Here is a 17,679-nt window from a genome sequence, read left to right on the forward strand (position 1 = left end):
CGCCCGCCGCCGCTCCGGGCAGACAGCCGCCCCCGCCGTCCCCGCCGCGGAGCCCCGGGCGCGCCCTGCCAACTCGGCCGGCGGCACGGCTGCGAGGATGAGCGGGGTGTGTATACGGGGGCGCGGGGTGGCGGGGTGGCGGGGTGCGGGGCCGTGGCGGGAGGGGGGGCGGAGTGCCGTGGAGGGGGGTGCGCGCTTCCCTGCAGGGGAAGGGGTGGTGCCCGGTGAGTGTGCGGAAGCGCGGGGTGCCTCGGGGGGCAGCAGCGTGGGTGTCGTGCAGGGAGCGCGGGGGGCCGTGCGTGGCGGGCCCCTCGCCTGCGCCCACCCTCGCCGGCTCCGCAGGCCGCGCCCTGGGCGGGCGGGTGGGGCCTGGAGCCGCGCGCGCCGCCGCCGCCGCCGCACACCCACCTCGCAGCAGTCGGCGACCGCCGGCCTCGTAGTTTTAGGAGACGCGCGTCTGGCGTCCGGGGCGGGAGGCGAGTAGCAGGCGCCCCTCCTCCGGGCGCCGCGCCCCCCGCCCGCCCGGCCGCGTGGGGCGGGAAGGGGCCCGGGGCCGCTTCCGCGCTCGGCCGGCAGGGGGCGCCCTTTCCCCGCCGCGCGCCCCGGGCCCCTTGCGCCCGCTCCCCGCATTAACCCGGGCAAAAATGCAGGGGGCGCGGGGTCCCCAGCTCCCCGGCCGCTCAGCCCAAGGCATTTGCATGTACTTTCCATTTATTTGCATATCATTCTTTTAATGTCTGCAGAAATGCCCCAAGCCGGAGCCCCGGCTGCCCCCCCCCCCCAGGGAACCCACCTTTCTCCTCCCCGACCCGCAGCCCTGGCCCTGGCTCCCTACCCCCACCCATGTTGCCTCTTGCCTTAAAGCGCTTTGTGGCGTATTGGATGCCTTTGCCTGGTTAGAACGTTACAGTAAATCCGTGCCTTTTTCTTCCCTTCCTCCCCCAGCCCACACATGCTTTGTTTCTCAGACAGGAGCTGGGGTCCCAGGGTCACGGCCTTGCCCGCAGAGGGCCCAGAACTTCGGAAGAGCAGCGCCCTGATTTGCATCTTATTTGGCATAAATCTTCACGCGAAGGTCCAAGGCCCCTAATTCCCAAGTATAAAAATGCAGCAATGTGCCAAAAAATATCCCTCTCCTCCGTGGGTCTGCTCCACCGGCCTGTTTCTCCCCAGCCGGTGACCTCTCCTTGACGGAGCCCTGCCCCTGGAGCTGAGCTAGGCAGAGGAAGCCCCTGGACACACAGCTGTGCCCAGGGGTCCAGTCAGCTGGGTCACCCTTGACCTCCTGGGCCTCTGCAGCAGCCACAGGGGGTGCGGCAAACGGTTTAATTACAACAGGGATGTGTGGTATCTGTTTCCCTTGTTTCCAGAATGTGCTTACGTGTGGGCTCAGCCCAGTCCCGTGGAGGAGCAGAGGTCCTGAGCCCAGAAGAACAGAGCCCAGAAGAACAGAGCCCGTGTCACAGAAGAACACGGGTCTGAAAGCATCAGGCCTGCCGTGTAAGGCCACAGGTTTTAGGCACCAGTCGTTATCAATAGCAGTCTCTTTACTCCATGGACCCTGAGATAGCAGTGACTTTAAGGTGCACTGGTATTTTATGTGTCCCTGAGAAAGCAGGACAGCTCCCGGGTTTAGTCCTAAGATGCCTCGAGGCTTCAGAGAGAGTAACACCCAAAAAAGGGAGCAACATGGGGTGACCGGGCAGCAGACGCCCAGAAGCCAGCTCGAGGAGTCCTCAGCCGGGCAGGGAGGCCAGTGCCGCCCCCGACAACGGTGCGTTCACACCGAGCGTCAGCAGAACCGGACCCAGCCTGGGCCCGGGGTGCTGCAAGTGGGACCCCTAGGAACAGGGCTGCCTGTAGCAAAGGCATCTGAGACACGACGGATCCCTGACCCCAAGCAAGAAGCCGTGCTCTTCTGAGACCCAGCTCTAGGCCCTGGAGACCGTCCCAAAGGCCCTGCTGCTGGCCTGAGCAAACGGGCTGGAGGGAGGGAAGGAGCTTCGGAGATGGGGCTTCTGCCCCGGGGGGACTGACCATGTCAGATGGGGGCCACATGGTGGCCATGGTGAGTCACGACAGCCGCTGTGGACGCCGAGTGGGGCCTGCTAGGGACACACACTGGGCTGAGTTCCATCTTGGCCTTTCCCCAGTTAATTCTCATGCCTCTGCCAGGCAGGTGTACTGGACCTCTGGTTTACAGGTGGGGGGACCGGGGCTCTGACAGGCTGCCTGACTCGGCCACAGCCACACAGGCCCACACTGCCTCTCACCCAGCTGGTCTCTCTGCTGCTTCCCATGGACTGGTCGCTCACATTGGAAATGGCCGGGGCACAATTCTGGGCACCGTGAGGGGACACTGAAGGCAGAGAATCCCATCCCTCCCCAAAAGACGCATGCAGTCTGGCCAGCAAGGCCCAACTCCCCCCAGGAGACTGGATCAAGGGCAAGGCAGGCGCCACCCCGGAAGCCCTGGGTCGAGGGGCGCAGAGCAGGAGGGCCAGGAGCAGGGAGACGAGTGGGGATCGGGGCCCCCCTGCAAGGCCTGCAGCGAGCCAGCATCTGCAGAGGCAGCAGCCCCGCGCCCCCTTCCTCAGGGCACAAGCGCCTCTGCCTCCCTCCACCAGCGTCCTGTTCCCAGCACTCGCCCACAGGGAGCGCCCTCTGCCCGAGGGCTCACAGCACCAGTGCTGGGACCAGCACCCAGACTTTCTTTTTAACATTTTTTTAAGGTTTATTTATTTTTTGAGAGAGAGAGACAGACAGAGTGTGAGCAGGGGAGGGGCAGAGAGAGAGGGAGACACAGAATCCGAAGCAGGCTCCAGGCTCCGAGCTGTCAGCACAGAGCCTGATGCGGGGCTCGAACCCACAAACTGCGAGATCGTGACCTGAACTGAAGTCAGACTCTCAACTGACTGAGCCACCCAGGCGCCCCAGCACCCAGAATTTCTGACTTGCAGTTGAGTGCTGTCTTTGCAGCCTTGCCCTCTCTGCTCCTGGGAAAACAGCCCCATCACGTCCAGTCCTCTCCAACGGCTACTTCTAACGTGTCTATGCTTGATGTCCCCCCCCCCAAAAAGAGCCCTGAAGGGCAGCACCCACATGTGATCTCTCTCAACCCCACAGTTTCCGGCTCAGGGTTTTGACAAAGATACAACTTATAAGTACAGCTGACCCTTGAACAACGTGGGGCTTAGGGTCGCCAGCCCCTGGTGCAGTCACAAATCTGCGCATAGCTTTCCAAACACTTGGCTAAGAGTGCATTGGCTTAAAAAAAAATATTTTTTTAATGTTTATTCATCTCCTGAGAGAGGGAGAGGGAGACACAGAACCCGAAGCAGGCTCCAGGCTCCGAGCTGTCAGCACAGAGCCCGACACGGGGCTCGAACCCACGAGCCGTGAGATCGTTGACCTGAGCTGAAGTCAGACAGTTAACCGACTGAGCCCCCCAGGTGACCCGTTAATAGCGTACTGTTGACCAGAAGCCTTAGCAACAATATGAACGGTCGGCTCACACATATTCTGTGTTATGTGTGTTATATGCTGCATTCTTGCAGTGAGGTCAGCTAGAGAGAAGAAAATGTTCTTAAAATCAAAAGAGAAAATACATTCACAGCACCGTATTGTGTTTACCGCAAAACATCTGCGTACGAGTGGACCTGCTCCTTTCAAACCCGTGTGTTTCGAGGGTCAGCTGCACTTGCCAGAGGCAACGCCCGAACTGGGTTCTTTACTCCGGTTTCTCTACCCCGACCCCCGATAGGAGCTGCCATACGGAGCCCCGTCCGGGTGCCCGGAGCTTCACCGCCAGGTCCTGCCCTCACCACCGGCCTGGGAGGCGGGGCTTGCCACCGGTCTCGCTGGCCTGAGGGGGACACCTGGGGTCCGGAGAGCTTGGGTCCTTGAACGTCTTAGGCAGAGCCGGGTCCCGCCGGGTCAGCCGGGCCCGGAGTCCGGGCCGTCAGCCACCGCAGACCCACCGGTCTTTAAAAACAATTCCGAGCAACTCTGGACCACCTTAGACGTGCTTCTGTTATATCTGAAAACTGAACGGAAATTTAAGTAGCTGCCGAGAAGATAAAATCTGACCCACCATAAGTGTGGATTTTTTACAGAAAAAGGGTGGCAGATGAGTTAGATATCATTTGATAGCCACCATTTGATTTGATAGCCACCATTATCCGTTTAAAATACGCAAGTCAGCTCTACTTTAGCGTCTGAATTTTCACACAGCTCCCAAGCTGAAACAAAGAACTTTAAAAACAAACAAACATATTTTTTTTAAATAATCAATACACCCAACTTGGGGCTCAAACTCACAACCTCGACATCAACCCTGACCGAGCCAGCCGGGCACCGCGACACCGAGAACTCTCAAATACGACACCGAAAGCACAATCCGTGAGAGAAAAATTGGATGAGCAGGACTTCGCTGAAATGAGAAACTTCCACTCTGGGAAAGACACCGTCGAGAGGGTGAGAAGCCGAGCCACCGACCGGGAGAGAGTGTTTGCAAAGACACATCTGATGAAGGACTGGCATCCAACACGTACAGAGAGCTTACAGTTCAGCGAGAAGACAAACAACCCAGTTGAAAAATGGGCGAAATACCTGAACGGCCACGTCCCCAAAGAAGGTATACAGATGACGCAGACGCATGGGGACAGGGGTTCCACGTGATACGTCACCAGGGAAACAGAGCCATCACCACCTACCTGTTAGAAGCGCTGAGATGGAGAACGGGGCCGACGAGGGCCGGTGGCAGGGGCCCCGGGTGCCGGCGGGAAGGCGGGGCAGCACGTGCACTGCGGAAGGCGGTCTGGCAGTTTCCTACGAAACGAAACATGTTCTTACCGCACGATCCCGCGTTCATGCTTCTCCCTATTTACCCGAACGTCTTACACCCACACGAAAACCCGCACGTCGATGCTTAGGGCAGCTCTGTTCACGGGTGTCCGCACTTGGAAGAAATGAAATCGTCCTTCGATGATGAAGGCACAGATCGTGCGGTCTGTCCGGACAACGGGGTGTCACTCAGCGACCGAAAAGGGCCGTTTAGACCTGGAGGAACTTTAAATGCACATCACTAAGTGGAAGAAGCCGTCCGCAAAGGCCCCGTGCGGTACGATTGCAACATGTGACACCTGGAAAAGGAGGGCTATGGAGACAGTGAAGCCTTCAGTGGTTGTCGGGGTTGGGGCAGGGGGCAGGCAGAACACAGAGGATTCTGGGGGCAGTGAAACTGCTCTGTGTGATGCTGTGAGAGTGGGTGTGTGTCACTGTACCTTTGTCCCGACCACAGAAGGTCCATCACCAAGAGGGGACACAGATGTAAACTGTGGGCTTTGGTTACTATTAATGTAGTGACGGGCACCTGCGTGGCTCAGTTGGTTGAGTGCCTGACCACGTTTTGGCTCAGGTCGTGATCTCGAAGTTTGTGGAATCGAGCCCCGCGTCGGGCTCTGTGCTGGCAGCGCGAGCCTGCTTGGGGTCCTCTCTCTCCCTCTCTCTCTCTCTCTCTCTCTCTCTCTCTCTCTCTCTCAAAATAAATAAATAAACTCAAGAAAAACTATTGATGTATCGATGTCAGCTCGGTAATTTCACATCAGCGGGAGATGTTAATCACAGAGGAGCGGCTGTGGGGACGTGGTGTTTGGGAGCGTCTGTTCTGTGCTCAGCTTTCTGCACACCTGACACTCCCCCTCAAAATAAATCGCGTTAACTTAAAAAGAAAGAGGCCAGCAGGCTAAAGGAGAGAACCGCCAGTGACTCTTCGAACATCTCCTCTGACAAAGGGCACGCGCAGCGCGAGGCGTATGCAACGGCCCTTCTTTGGCCCTGGATTTTCACACAGCTCCCTTCTCTCCTGGTTTGTTTACGTCCATCCCACCCACCAGGATTCTATCCTAGTGTATTTTCGGTTTGAAAGCTTTTATTTTCCTATCACGCACAGCAACGTAAACGGAATATCGGGACTTAAATGCTTTCTGCCGCTAAAGGTCGTCTGTCTTCTCCGTCGGGCTGCCGTCGTGATCACCGGCAGTAAAAACGGTGTGAACTCAGTATACATCCGGAGAGTTAGTGTAAAAAGGACGTTTCGGTTGGAAATACAGGTATTGAAAAGAGGGACGAGGCAGAGTTTCGAGTGGTTTCTGTATTATTGCCAGAAGGCGGGACTGGACGCGACCCGTTCCTGTCACGGGATCTCCCGTGAATCACGTCAATGAGTAGGTCGGGATGAAAGGCCTCTGTGCTCCCGAGATACCGCTGTGGCCTCTTCAGACAGTCTGGTGCCCCAACCACATGCCGATCGGTCACAGAATGACTTAGTCAGCTGACCAGTCCGCGGGCCCTCTGCAATCTTGTTGCAAGATCGAAAACGGCCAGAATGGCAAAAAGCTGTGTTTTCTGCAAGCAAGGAGGTGCAGGCAGGTGGGGCATCAGGGCTGGGCCCAGGCAGGGGGCCGTGAGCCTTTTTTGGGAAGTGAGGGCGCAGGGACCATTCCAGGGAAGCTGGGGACGGGTTGGCGCTGGGCGTGAGCGGGCGGCCTGCTGCCCGGCCGCCAGCCGTGGCCGGCACGGACACCAGGAAGCTTCCCGCCCCCAGGACTGTCTCTTGGCCTCGTCCCCTGGCCCCTCACTAGAGGCCAGCCCGACTCCCACCAGGGATGGCCCCTCTCGCCAGGGGAAGCCCCACCCAGAGCCCCAGGCGGAGACGCAGCGGGAAGGCAGAGGGGTGGGCTGTGGGGTCATCCTGCCCACCCGGCATCAGGGCTGCAGCACCAGGCTAGGCCGGGCCCACCCGCACCAGCGAGCCGGTAAGGAGCCTGCGGCAGCGGCTCAGGCATCAGAGGCGCCCTCCTCCTGTGAAACGCTTTCCCTGGGGTCTCCGTGGGGAACCCTGCTGCCTGGGCCTCCACCGCTCTTGCCCTCACCTTACTCCCAAGCGCGACCCCCACGGGGGTCCGGGATCCTTGCCTCCCTGCGGCAGCCCCTCAGCCCCTGCCCCTCAGCCCCCCGCATCTGCAGGTGCACAGAGCCTCGCCCTCGTGGCTGATCGGCTCCAGCACCACGTGTGACCCGTCCCCGACCGAGACGTGGGGGGAGAGTCTCCCACGTGCGGGACACTGCCCCCTCCCCGCCCTGGCCCTGCCACTGCCCGTGGCCACCGCCTGAGGACGGCGCTGGTGTGGGGGTCACATGAACAGAGGAGGGGGCCGCTCGGGACATCGCTGAGCTGCCCGGCCGTCCCCGAAACCCACCCTACTTCCAAGCTTGCCGTTTCAATAATAAGTTTCCTTATTGTTCAGGCTGGTTTTCGCCAAAATGTCTGTTTCTTGCAACCAAAAGCTATTGGCCTTCCTGTCCAGAGGGCCCTCACAGCCGTCCGGGGGCCACGGTGGCCCATCGATCGTCCCCGACTTCACTGCACACGTAGGAAGCACCCCGGGCGGCTGTGTGGCAAACGCCCAGGCGCAAATTTTAAGGCGGCACCAAAAACTCAGTATTCGAGATAAACCACATTTTAACCCAACATTTAAAAATGTTGGAATCGGTGCCCAAAAAACCCATGGGGAGCAAGACACGGAAACTTTACATGAAGACGGGATTCCCACCGCGGATTTCTCCCCCGAGACGGCCGGAAGACCCCGCGTGATGCAAGCCTCAGCGCCCTGCCCTCCATGTGGGTCTCGGTGGTTTAAGGGAAGGAGGGGAAGTTGGGGAAGGAGGGACCCCAGGCGTGTCACCAGCCATTCACAGGCAGTTTCCCCTTCTGTGCTCAGACCAGCCTTGCAGGTTCTGGGAGGGGAAATGCCTCGTCTAGGGGCAGGGCCAAACCAGAGGCGGCTTCCTTGGATCCCCCGGAGGAGGACACAGAGGAGGCCAGCGGATGGCCGGCAGGTGCTGCCGGGAGGTCCCGGGCAGGGAAGGGAAGGAACGGACAGACACAGCCTGTCCACTCAGGGCCGCTGATGCTCTGTCCTCTGGGCGTCCCGGGGGACCCGCAGGAGCGCCCTCAGAGCCGTCCTGCCAGGAGACCGGGGACTGGGGCGTTTGCACGGGATGCCCCGTCCCTTCTGGTGAGGGCCGCTCAGGGACGGTCACTCCCCATCTGCGTCCCCCGCCGCGGCGGCCGAGGGGGAGCCCTAGGCAGCGGTGTCGGGGGCTGGTGGCCCAGAGCCAGATGGCGTGCCCAGAAGAGGGGCAGGCGACGGGTGCGGTTGGGGCGCGGCGTGGCTGGTCCTGGCTGACCCGGCTCCCATCCCCCGCCCCGGGGACTCCCCCGACCCGGCCCGGGCACCTCGGAGGCCAGAGTCCTGGCAGACTCCTCCGGGCGATCCCATTGTTTCATTCCAGCTCGGCTGTTTCCATCTGTGTTGAAGCTTTAGTTGGGAACTCGGAATGGCGGTCACGTTGAGAGAACCGTGACGTCAAGTTCTCCCAGGAGAATCATTAATTATCGTGTGAGCGGAGCCAGGCAGCTAAAATCCCAGTTCCAGGTGGGGCCTAAGCGCAGTGTCCACCTGCGGCCGGACCGCGGGGTCCCCGAGGCCACCTGCCAGCTCCCGCGCCTTCAGGTGCACCACAGGCACTTTCCCAACTGCCTCTCGTTCAACCTTGTCCCCCTCCCCACCCCCCCCCCCCCCGCCTTGTGGCAGGTTGGACGGGGAGACCGGGGCCGGGGACCCCGAGCACTCGTGTGGAGGTGGCCGTGCGCAGGGTGGGGGGCGGCTCTGCCCCTTGTCGCCGCGCTGCCGGCCCTCGCCTCCCACTTCTGCCCTGTTAGCTGCCCAGTCACGCCCTGCCACCCCCCGTCTGCCAGCCTGTCCACACCTCGGTTGACGGTCACAAGAAAGGAGGCCGCGGGAGGGTGGCCCGTCTCCCCTCCAGACTGCGGGCGGGAACCAAGACTGAGCCGCCTGCGGTGGAGGCGGCCGTCCGAGGGGCCAGGCTCTGCCGGGGACTTGCCGGAAGGCTCCGCAGCCTGGCGGTCACCCCGCGTGCACAGGGCCACGGTGCCGCACGCACGGCCGGCCCCAAGGCGATTCTCGCCGGGACGAGACACCTCGTCTGCAGCTCTTGGTTCTCTGGGATTCCCGTCCCTGCCGTCCTGAGGGATCGCGGACGAAGTCAGAGAAGGACGGTCTTCACAGACTCGCACCCGCCTAAGGGGGCCCCCAAAACCATGAGGCTGTGGGACAAATCTGGGACATCTGCCCATCCGCTGTGTTTAGACCAAGTCTGTGGGATTCGAGCCCCACTCGACAAAGGAGGGGGGTGGTGACGCGTGCACTCTTGCTCGTCAGATGAAGAGCCAGGCGTGTGGACGGGGGGCCCAGGAAGGGTGTCGGGGCTGCCGGAGGCTGGCTGGGACCCCACTTTCCGCTTCTCCAATTTTCGGGTTTTCCTGTCTCTGGAAGGTGGGAACGATAATGAGCCAGCGTGGCCCAAAGACGGGTCGTGAGTTCTCTCTTGTCTTTGTTCAATTTCAGATGAGGATCGGGCCGAGCAGCAGAAACATCCTGCCGGAAAATCGGCCGCGGCGTAGGAGTCCTAGGGAAAGCCGGTGGCACAAGGTGGCATTTAAATCCCCGGAGAGCCATGCACTCGTCGGGAGATGGTGTCAGGCCAACTCTCCCTCCCATTTTGGGAAAAAATTGTATATATTCCTCAGTCCGTTTTGAAAAGACACTCCACTGGTGTTAAGGAATAAGATGTGAAAAACAAAACGGGGAAAGTATCAGAAAAGAATACAAGTCTCTGTATAGTATTTGTTTATGATGAAGGAAACCCAGAAAAAAACCCAGATGGACATCAATAGCTGTGCACCGACGAGGCCATACGTAACCATAAGCTAAGGAGGAGTCTGGGAGAGGATGTTCGCAACACGTGTAACAAAGGACTAACAGCCCTACATACAGAATAAAAATGGGCGAAGCGTGTGAATAGGTACATCCCACAGCAAGAAATACAAGAGACAGTCAACTCCTTCACTCTTCGCGTTTTCCTCCAAAACTCCCCCTGAGAACCAGGGCTGCGTGCAGCCACCTGCTGGCCCTCCGTGGCCTCTGCACTGGTGGCCTGCTCCGTCCCCTGGCTGCGCCTCAGAGGCCTGCTCAGGGACTCGGGGACACCCAAGCCCTGCTCGTGCCCGGGGCATGCCCATCTGTGCTCTTCTCCTCCCAGGGTGGGGCCGCCTGTGTGGTGGCCGCTGTGCCCCCGCCCAGGGCGCCCACTGCCTCGGCAGGGATCTGTGAGGCGACTGTTCCACGTTAGCCTTCACGCGCCTCTCGCCTCCGCCGGCTCTCACTGTGCCTCTTCACCTCCTTTCCTCTCATCCTCATCTGCATAGTTTTGTTTTGTTTTTATTTTTGTTTTTTTGTTTATTTTTTATTTGAGAGAGAGCGAGAGCAGGGGAGGGGCAGAGAGGAAGAGAGAGAATCCCAAGCAGGCTCTGTGTTGTCAGCTCGAACCCACGAACCGTGAGATCGTGACCTGAACCACAATCAAGAGTTGGACGCTTAACCAACGGACCCACCCAGGGGCCCCTAGTTTTGCTTTTTTAAATGAGAAAAAAAGAGTTGCTTTTACAAGGCACCTGCAGTACATAACGGGCTCCTCAGCCCCTGCTCGGGCCCCAGGTCTGCCCAGAACACCGCTCACCGCCAACCCTCCACGCTTGGCCCAGAAGGAGGGCGTGCGACCCAAGCCGGACCAGTCACAATCTTTCCCTGGAATTTTTCTGACCCGGAACAGAGAAGGAGGAGCTTTTCCTCTGCTCTGCGGTGTCCTAAGCAACATGGCCTGACCCGGCACGTTCCCCGTCCTGCCCGAGCTCTCCAGCAAGGTTTCTGTCACCTGCCACTGCGGCACCCTGGCTGACACGCACCGTCACCCCACGGCTCCCGAGGGGAGGTGGGTTTGTGGCCCCCCCCTACGGGCCAGCGGCCCCTTTTCTCCCCCCCCCCCCAGGCAGCTCGGCGGGGGGGCTGAGCTCTGTGAGCCACAAGAACAGACTGGAGGTGCCAGGGCGGGCAGGCCCAGGTGTCAGCCCGAGAGGGACGCGGCCCCAGGACGGACGGTCTCCAAGCCCGCGTGAATCCCCTGCTCCGATAACAGGCCGTTATTATCACCGGACGCTTCCCTGCAAGGCGCCAGGACGGCTTTCTGCAAGACGAATCTGGTCCTGTCACTCCCGCCTGAGATAAAGGCCCCTCCCATACTGTCGCTCTGGAGCTGTGGCCCATAACGCTGCCTCCACCTGAGGCAAAGTTGCCTCCACCTGGAACATTCTGCCGGCGAGCTCCACCTGGCCTCCCTGTCCTGCCCTCCTGGAGTCTGGGGGAGGCCTCCCTCTCACCCCCATGACAGCCCAAGTGCAGCTGCTCACGGCTTCTCCCAGGAGCCGGGGGACCTCTTGGCACCCCTGCTGTGCCCCCAAATTATCCAGAACCCACATTCAGGGCTCCGTCAAGATGGCTTCGCTGTGTTTGCTGTTGAGAGAGCAGCTGACGGAATCGACGTCATCCTCGCCCACAAAGGAACACCCACCTCTTCTCCGTTTGTCCATTAAGTATCCCCCGAAGCGACCCCGAGCCCCCAGGGTCACTAACAGAGGACAAGGCACCAGGGCAGGGAGGGTGTGTCTGGGGGTGGGGTCACCCTTCCTCTGGGCTCCCTGGATCCCCCCTTTGCCCTCCGTGTACCTCGGCGTGTTCACAGTTGCCTGGGCCCCCCCCACCGTCCTCGGTCTGTGACCTTCGACAGCAGGGCACAGAGAAGGAGAAGTGTCACCAGACCAAAGTCCTGATTTCACACGTGGGGAGACGGCCGCAGAGCGGGGAGGCCCCGCGTCCCGGCCAGGCCTCTCTGCTTGGCCAGGTCCCATCTGTCAGTTCTAGGAGGGTCACTGCAGGGGCCCAAAGGGGAACATGACCCCCGCGGGGTCTTTTCTGGCCAAGAAGCCCCGATTGTTCAGGCGAACATCTGTCCAGTCTGTCCTCGTCTTCCCACTGCCCCGCGGGGCCGGTGCGGTGAGCAGCTCTGAGGCCGGGTGAGGACAGAAAGATCTCTGTGGACGGCGAGACCCCCTGCTTCCCCCACCCCCCCCCCCCACCGCCCCGGCATGCCTGGGCCCCCGAGAGACAAGGGGTGGCACAGAAGCCTGGAAGCAAGTGTGTGGGTCCCCCCAGTCCAGCCCCACCTGCCTCCTCTCCTGGAAGAGGTTATCCAGCCCCGACGGCCAGGATGTGGCAACGTCACGCCCGGCCGGTGCCTGTGCCGGGCTCACGCGGCCCTGGAGGCCTGAGGGAGGCTGTGGAGGTGTGCGGCACCTGTCCACTGTGCCCGGCATCCCTCCAGACCCCGCTCCCGAGACCCCAGACCATGTTCCCCAGGCTCCAGACCCGGCTCCCGAAATTCAGATTCTAGAAACAGCCCGAGGCCCCTGCCCCACCCTGTGGCGCTGGGGGTGTGGTGAGGCGCGTGGGCCAGGAGGATCTGGTCCGAGTGCAAGCGAGCTGGGGGCTCCAGGGGGCGGGTGGGGGGGAGCACGGGCGGGGGGGGACTCATCTGGGGAGCAGAGCAAGGAGCAGGCCGTGTCACTGCTGACGGCAACGTCTTTCGCTGCTCTGCGGTGCCCAGGGACTGCGATTTCTGCCTGTCGAAGTCAAAATTTACTCCTGGGAAGATAGACCTTTGGGACTGTTGGCTGAGACCACATCCCGTGAATCTTAATAGCGTGAAGTCTCCGGGCTTCTCTCAAGGGGAATTGTCCAGAAGAGGCGGCTGCGCTCTGACCTCCAGCGCAGGCCCCATGATGTGTCTGAGCCTCAGTCTCCCTGCGCGTCCCACGGGGAGATGGGCACCCACCCCACCCTCCTCCTAACGGCACGTGACACGGCCTGGGGGGGTCACCCGGATCGCACGGTCCCCCTCTTCTGGAAACGGACCTGCCAGCACCCTCCGGAACCTTCCCGGCCTGAAGCTGGGTGTGGAAGAGTGTCCCTCCCGCCGAGCTGCTGAGCTGGGGTGTCAGGGTCAGGGCGGGGCTGCCGTGGAGCCAGCAGAAGCAGGGACGGGGAGGGGACGGGCCGCGCTCCCTCCCCTCTGACGCCACGAAGGCTCTTCATCTGCTGAGCTGAACAGTTCCTTCCTCCAGGATCCTCGTGTGTGACGCACCTGACACGACACAGGCCTGAGCGTGGCCACACCCACTTACAGGCGTCACTGACCATATCGGTCCCCTTCCAGGGGACCATCCCACAGCCGAGGTCCACTCGGTGACCCGGCCCCTCAGCCACGGCTCCCCGGTCGCTGACTGGTCTGGGCCAGCACGACATGCCCTCCCCTGAGACTTTGGGGAGGAGACTCTGTCAGCCACGTGGCCTCGAGGGTCTGAGAGGGCAGCTGGCCGGGCTCCTGCCGCTCTCCCCCACCTGGCCCCAGGCCCCCACGAAGCTCAGGGTGGGGAGGTGGGGACTCCTGGGGCAGAGCCTCAGGTGCCCAACAAGGAGGAGCCCCTGAGTCGGAGGCGGGAAACCCCGCAAAGGCACAGGCTCGAAGGGATGCCAGAGGTTAAACGGCGCCTACCTCCCGACCTCAATGGCAAGGGCAGGACGCCTTCCCCCGCTTCCCGGCCACACGGATACAGCGTGCCCAGCGTTTCCCCGGGGACCTCAGGGCCAGACCCCGGCAGCTGGCCGTGTGGCCGTGCGGGGCCAGGGCGGGAAGACCCCCGAGCCCCGGCAGGTGCGGCGTGCGCGTGACGGTGGCTCCGCCCCAAATCCACGGTGGCCAGGAGCCCAGGGTGCTCCCCCCGCCCCCCTGGAACAAAGCCGGCCCTGAGGTTTGAAGCCCCCGTGGCTGCGCCCGAGGGCCGTTGTGAGCGGGACCCACTGAGGACAGAACTCCTTTGTTCGCATCAAGTGCTCGGGGACCCGGGAATCGAGCCCGCTCCCCGGGACCCCCGGCCAGTTGCCACTGTCGCCTGCCCCCCAAATGCCTCCGCCCCCGTGGCCGGGGCGCCCCGGGCCGAGACTGTGTCCGCCACAACTCTGCGCACAGAGGCCGATGGCCGGAGCCCCCGCCAGGGTCGTCCCCAGGCCTCCCTGCTGCACCCGCACGCCAGTCCTGTGGGGCTGCTCTTGCTGGCCGCACCGGATGGCCGGCGATGCCCAGAGGGGGGTGGGAGCTCACCTGTCACACACACAGCACAGGCAGTGGGCGGCGCTCACACCGGGCTCTTGAGCGAAGGTAACTGAGAAGCGGGCACGGTCCAGACGGTGGAACGTGACTCAGCCGGGGAAAGGAATGTGGGCCCCATTCATGCCACACGCGGGTGGGTCACCAAACCGTCGTGCTGCGTGACAGCCGCACACAGAGCTTCCTGTCACAGGGTCCTGCTTATGCGAATTGTCCAGAAGAGGCAGGTGGGTGGCTGCGGGAGGCCGGGGCAGGGGGCAGGGGGCCCCGCTAAGCCACACAGAGCGTCTAATGGAGGGATGGAAATGTTCTAGAATTAGGAGGTGCGGGTGGCTGCGCAGCTCTGCAAATGTGCTAAAAACCACCGGCTCGTACACGTCCAGCAGGTAAATCATACGCTCTGTGACTTGTCTCAAGAAAGCTGTATTAGAATCCAAGCAGACCCAGGACCAAAGCACCTCTGAGCCTCAGCACCACCCCCCTGCCCAAGGGCACAGGCCGCGTATCGGTGGGGCTCCGGCAGGACAGTTCGGGGCGCAGGGAGCCCCAGAAGCCGCAGCGGGAGGGAGCCCGTTGGGAGGGAAGGCTCCGGAACAGGCCGTGTGGGGAAGAAGACCTAAAATAATTCTAAGAACCTGAAACCCCCGGGGAGAAGTGGGGGGTGGTGCGGTTGCCTCGAATGGGGAACTCCTCGTGGAGGGAAGGAGAAGTCTTATCTCGGGGGGCGGGGGATGCCAAGCAGGGGAGGGCAGGGGCGGCGGGGGGGGAGGGCAAGACTCCCACGCAGACATGCTCTGGTTCAAGGGCCCTCGGGTGCCATGTGCCTGTGCGATTGCGGAGGGGGAGAAATTCCCGTTCTCCTGATGGGGAGACTGAGGCTGGTGTGTGAGCACGAGCTCCAGCGAATCCGGGTCCGAGTTCTGCCGCCCCCACCGTAGACCACGAGCCCACCGACTCCCCTCCGAGCACCTACCCCGGCCGGGTCGTGCCAGGCACCATTCACGGCTGGGGATCGGGGGAACGGGGTGAAAGCATCCTCATGGCCCTGGTTCCAGCAGACATGAGCGGGCCCACCCCCCCTTTCCGCTGGTAAAGGGGTTTGGTCACTTGAAGTCACTGTGGGGCAGGCTCTGTGCCCGGAGCCAAGGGCACTGACCTGTGGGACCAAAACGGCCCTGCTCTCACAGATGTGACTGGACCATTACACGAATAGCAGCTGTGACCACTGATGGGCCTTGGCGAACGGGGGCGCCTCTCCATCGCGGGCGCACAGTTAGGGCCAGACTGGCACGGAAAGCCAGGCCTGGGAAAAGTGTGGGGCCCCTGGGGCCCCGGGGTGGCTGGCGGCTCTCACGGGGGCCTGGCGGTCTGGGATGGGCGGTGAGGACAGGGCGTGCTGTTCCCCTTAAGCTCAGGCACAGGAGACAATGTTCTAGAAGTAAATTAGCAGGATGCTGTGATTGTCAGAGAGGCGGGGGGAGCCAGACGGAGGGAAGCCAGGCGAAGGGGAGAGAATCAGGAGAGAAGGGTCCCAGAGAAGCTTGCAAAATGGAGAGAACTCGGGGAAAGGGAAGCCCCGGGAGGAGGGGCGGCTCTTTGTTTAAAAGTTCCAAGGAGGACAGGTCTGTTGTCCCCTCCAACGATGTTCAGTAGAAGCCTTCGGGGATAAGAGGAGACCCTTTGGGGATGAGCCCGGGCCCCGGGTCACTGCTCCCGCCGCCTTTGCCCCCCAGAGGCCCTTCAGACACAAGTGGTATTACAACGATGTCTCGGCATGGGCGCCGAGGGCAGTGTGGTCTTTCCCCGTCCTCCAGGGTCCTGAGGACGGCCAGTGGCGGAATGCTCACGGGGCCACCTGCTGTACTGACCTGGTGGAGCCACAGCCAGGTCAGGTGGGGCCCCGTGTGCGGAGGCCGCTTGCAGACAGCAGAGAAAATGTGAAATTAGAAGTCAGAAAGTCCTGGTTTGGGAAGGAGCCTCGGAGACACGGACAGGAGCCCTGTCGTGGTGGAAAGAGCAGTCTGCTGAGTGAGGCTTCTACAAAAGCCCCCGTTTTCCTTAGGAAAAGGGGCTGGCCCAGTTTTCTTCTCTCTTCCTCTTTCTTCCTTCTCGGAAGGCAGATGCGATGCCTGGAGGTGGCGCAGCCACTTTGCAGCCCGGAAGCCACAAGTACGTGGAGGGTAGAATCCCGAGCAAAAAAGCCTCCGTCCCAGATGGCGGCATTTCGTTACAGCCGGAGCCGCTCGCCTCTGGGCTCTCGTCACCGGGACAGAAACAAACATCCTGGTCTCTACTCCTGTTAGGTTTTCTGCCATTTGCAGCTGCACACGATCCTACTGGACATAGGGTTCAAGTCCTGTATGGACAGGGTTGCCAGATGTAGGAAATAAAAACCCAGGATGCCCAGTTAGATTTGGATTTCAGATTAATGATGAATAATTTTTAGTATAAACGTATCCCAGCCAATATTGGGGACATGCTTATATTCAGCTGTTTATCTGAAATGTGACTTTTAGGGGCACCGGGGTGGCTCAGTCGGTTCAGCGTCTGACTTCAGCTGAGGTCATGTTCTCACGGTTCTTGAGTTCGGGCCCCGCGTCGGGCTCTGTGCTGACAGCTCGGAGCCTGGGGCTGCTTCGGATTCTGTGTCTCCCCGTCTCTCGGCCACTCCCCTGCTCACGCGCTCTCTCTCAACAATAAACATTAAAACATTTATTGAAACTTGACTTTTCACTTCAGCTCTATCCACGGATGAAGCAAAGGAAGACAAGGTTGGGATCCATGGCGCGAGTGGTTTGAGATCTTGTGAGTAGGTGCAGGGGTGTAGCCTGCTGTCCTCTTGTGTCTGGGGCCTCCCTTGTTTCCTTCTGCCCCAGGGTCTCTAGCACTTTCTTAGACCTGCCATAACAGATGTGCAAAGAAGACTCGGAAAAGCCACACGACTCATGGCCGAAGACAGAGACGTGCAGGAAGGAGGGTGAGTGGTGGAAGGTTCCCAGATTTGACATTCTAATTGCACTTGACCAAAGTATCAGTCATCCACGGATTGCAGGGGCGGCTGACCCCCAGGGGTCGTGTGTGACCCAGGACTTGAAGGCAAGCGGGTCTCGAGCTCGCTCTGTTTGCCGGGGCCAGCGGAAGCACCGTGCCGCGAAGGTTGCCGAAGCCTGGTCCGCGCTCGGTGGGAAGGAACTGGAGAGGCCAGCCTCGCCCGTCACAAGCCCTGGAAGGGCTCCCGGGCCCTGGGGCAGCGGGCTGTAGCCCGGGCCAGTCAGTGGAGCCCAGAGTCTGAGAGGTTCTTGGGAACCACATTTCTAAGAGTGGCATTTGCTGAGCCCCGCGGAGCGCCTGCACACTCAGGGTCTCCCTTGGCCCCGGGGGCACTCTGCACGCCCCCAGCACAGAAGCCGGTGTGACAACGGGAGGACGTCCCTAGTGCCCCGTGCCCGTGGTGGGGGTCACGGCACCAACTCC

At 61.3% G+C, this 17,679-nt stretch overlaps 1 protein-coding gene across 8 annotated transcripts in view; it reads right to left on the reverse strand.

The window, feature by feature from the left end:
* The window catches only part of CBFA2T3 (CBFA2/RUNX1 partner transcriptional co-repressor 3), an 87,801-nt gene that overhangs the window by 55,270 nt on the left and 14,852 nt on the right, over nucleotides 1-17,679 (reverse strand). Inside the window, exons 1-2 of one of the 8 annotated variants that reach the window (XM_045045622.1) lie at nucleotides 14,200-14,816; nucleotides 4,716-4,830 (exon numbers count right to left, since the gene is read on the reverse strand). The exons of 3 other annotated variants lie outside the window; for them this stretch is intronic. The gene's annotated coding sequence lies outside the window, so the exon portion shown is untranslated. Of the gene's footprint in view, nucleotides 1-408; nucleotides 522-4,715; nucleotides 5,453-14,199; nucleotides 14,817-17,679 lie in introns of those variants that run through there. 4 more of the 8 variants (XM_023244914.2, XM_023244911.2, XM_045045624.1 and 1 more) reach the window with 4 other exon arrangements.

The sequence above is a fragment of the Felis catus genome, chromosome E2 (assembly GCF_018350175.1).
Source record: "Felis catus isolate Fca126 chromosome E2, F.catus_Fca126_mat1.0, whole genome shotgun sequence".
NCBI classification, from domain to species: domain Eukaryota; kingdom Metazoa; phylum Chordata; class Mammalia; order Carnivora; family Felidae; genus Felis; species Felis catus.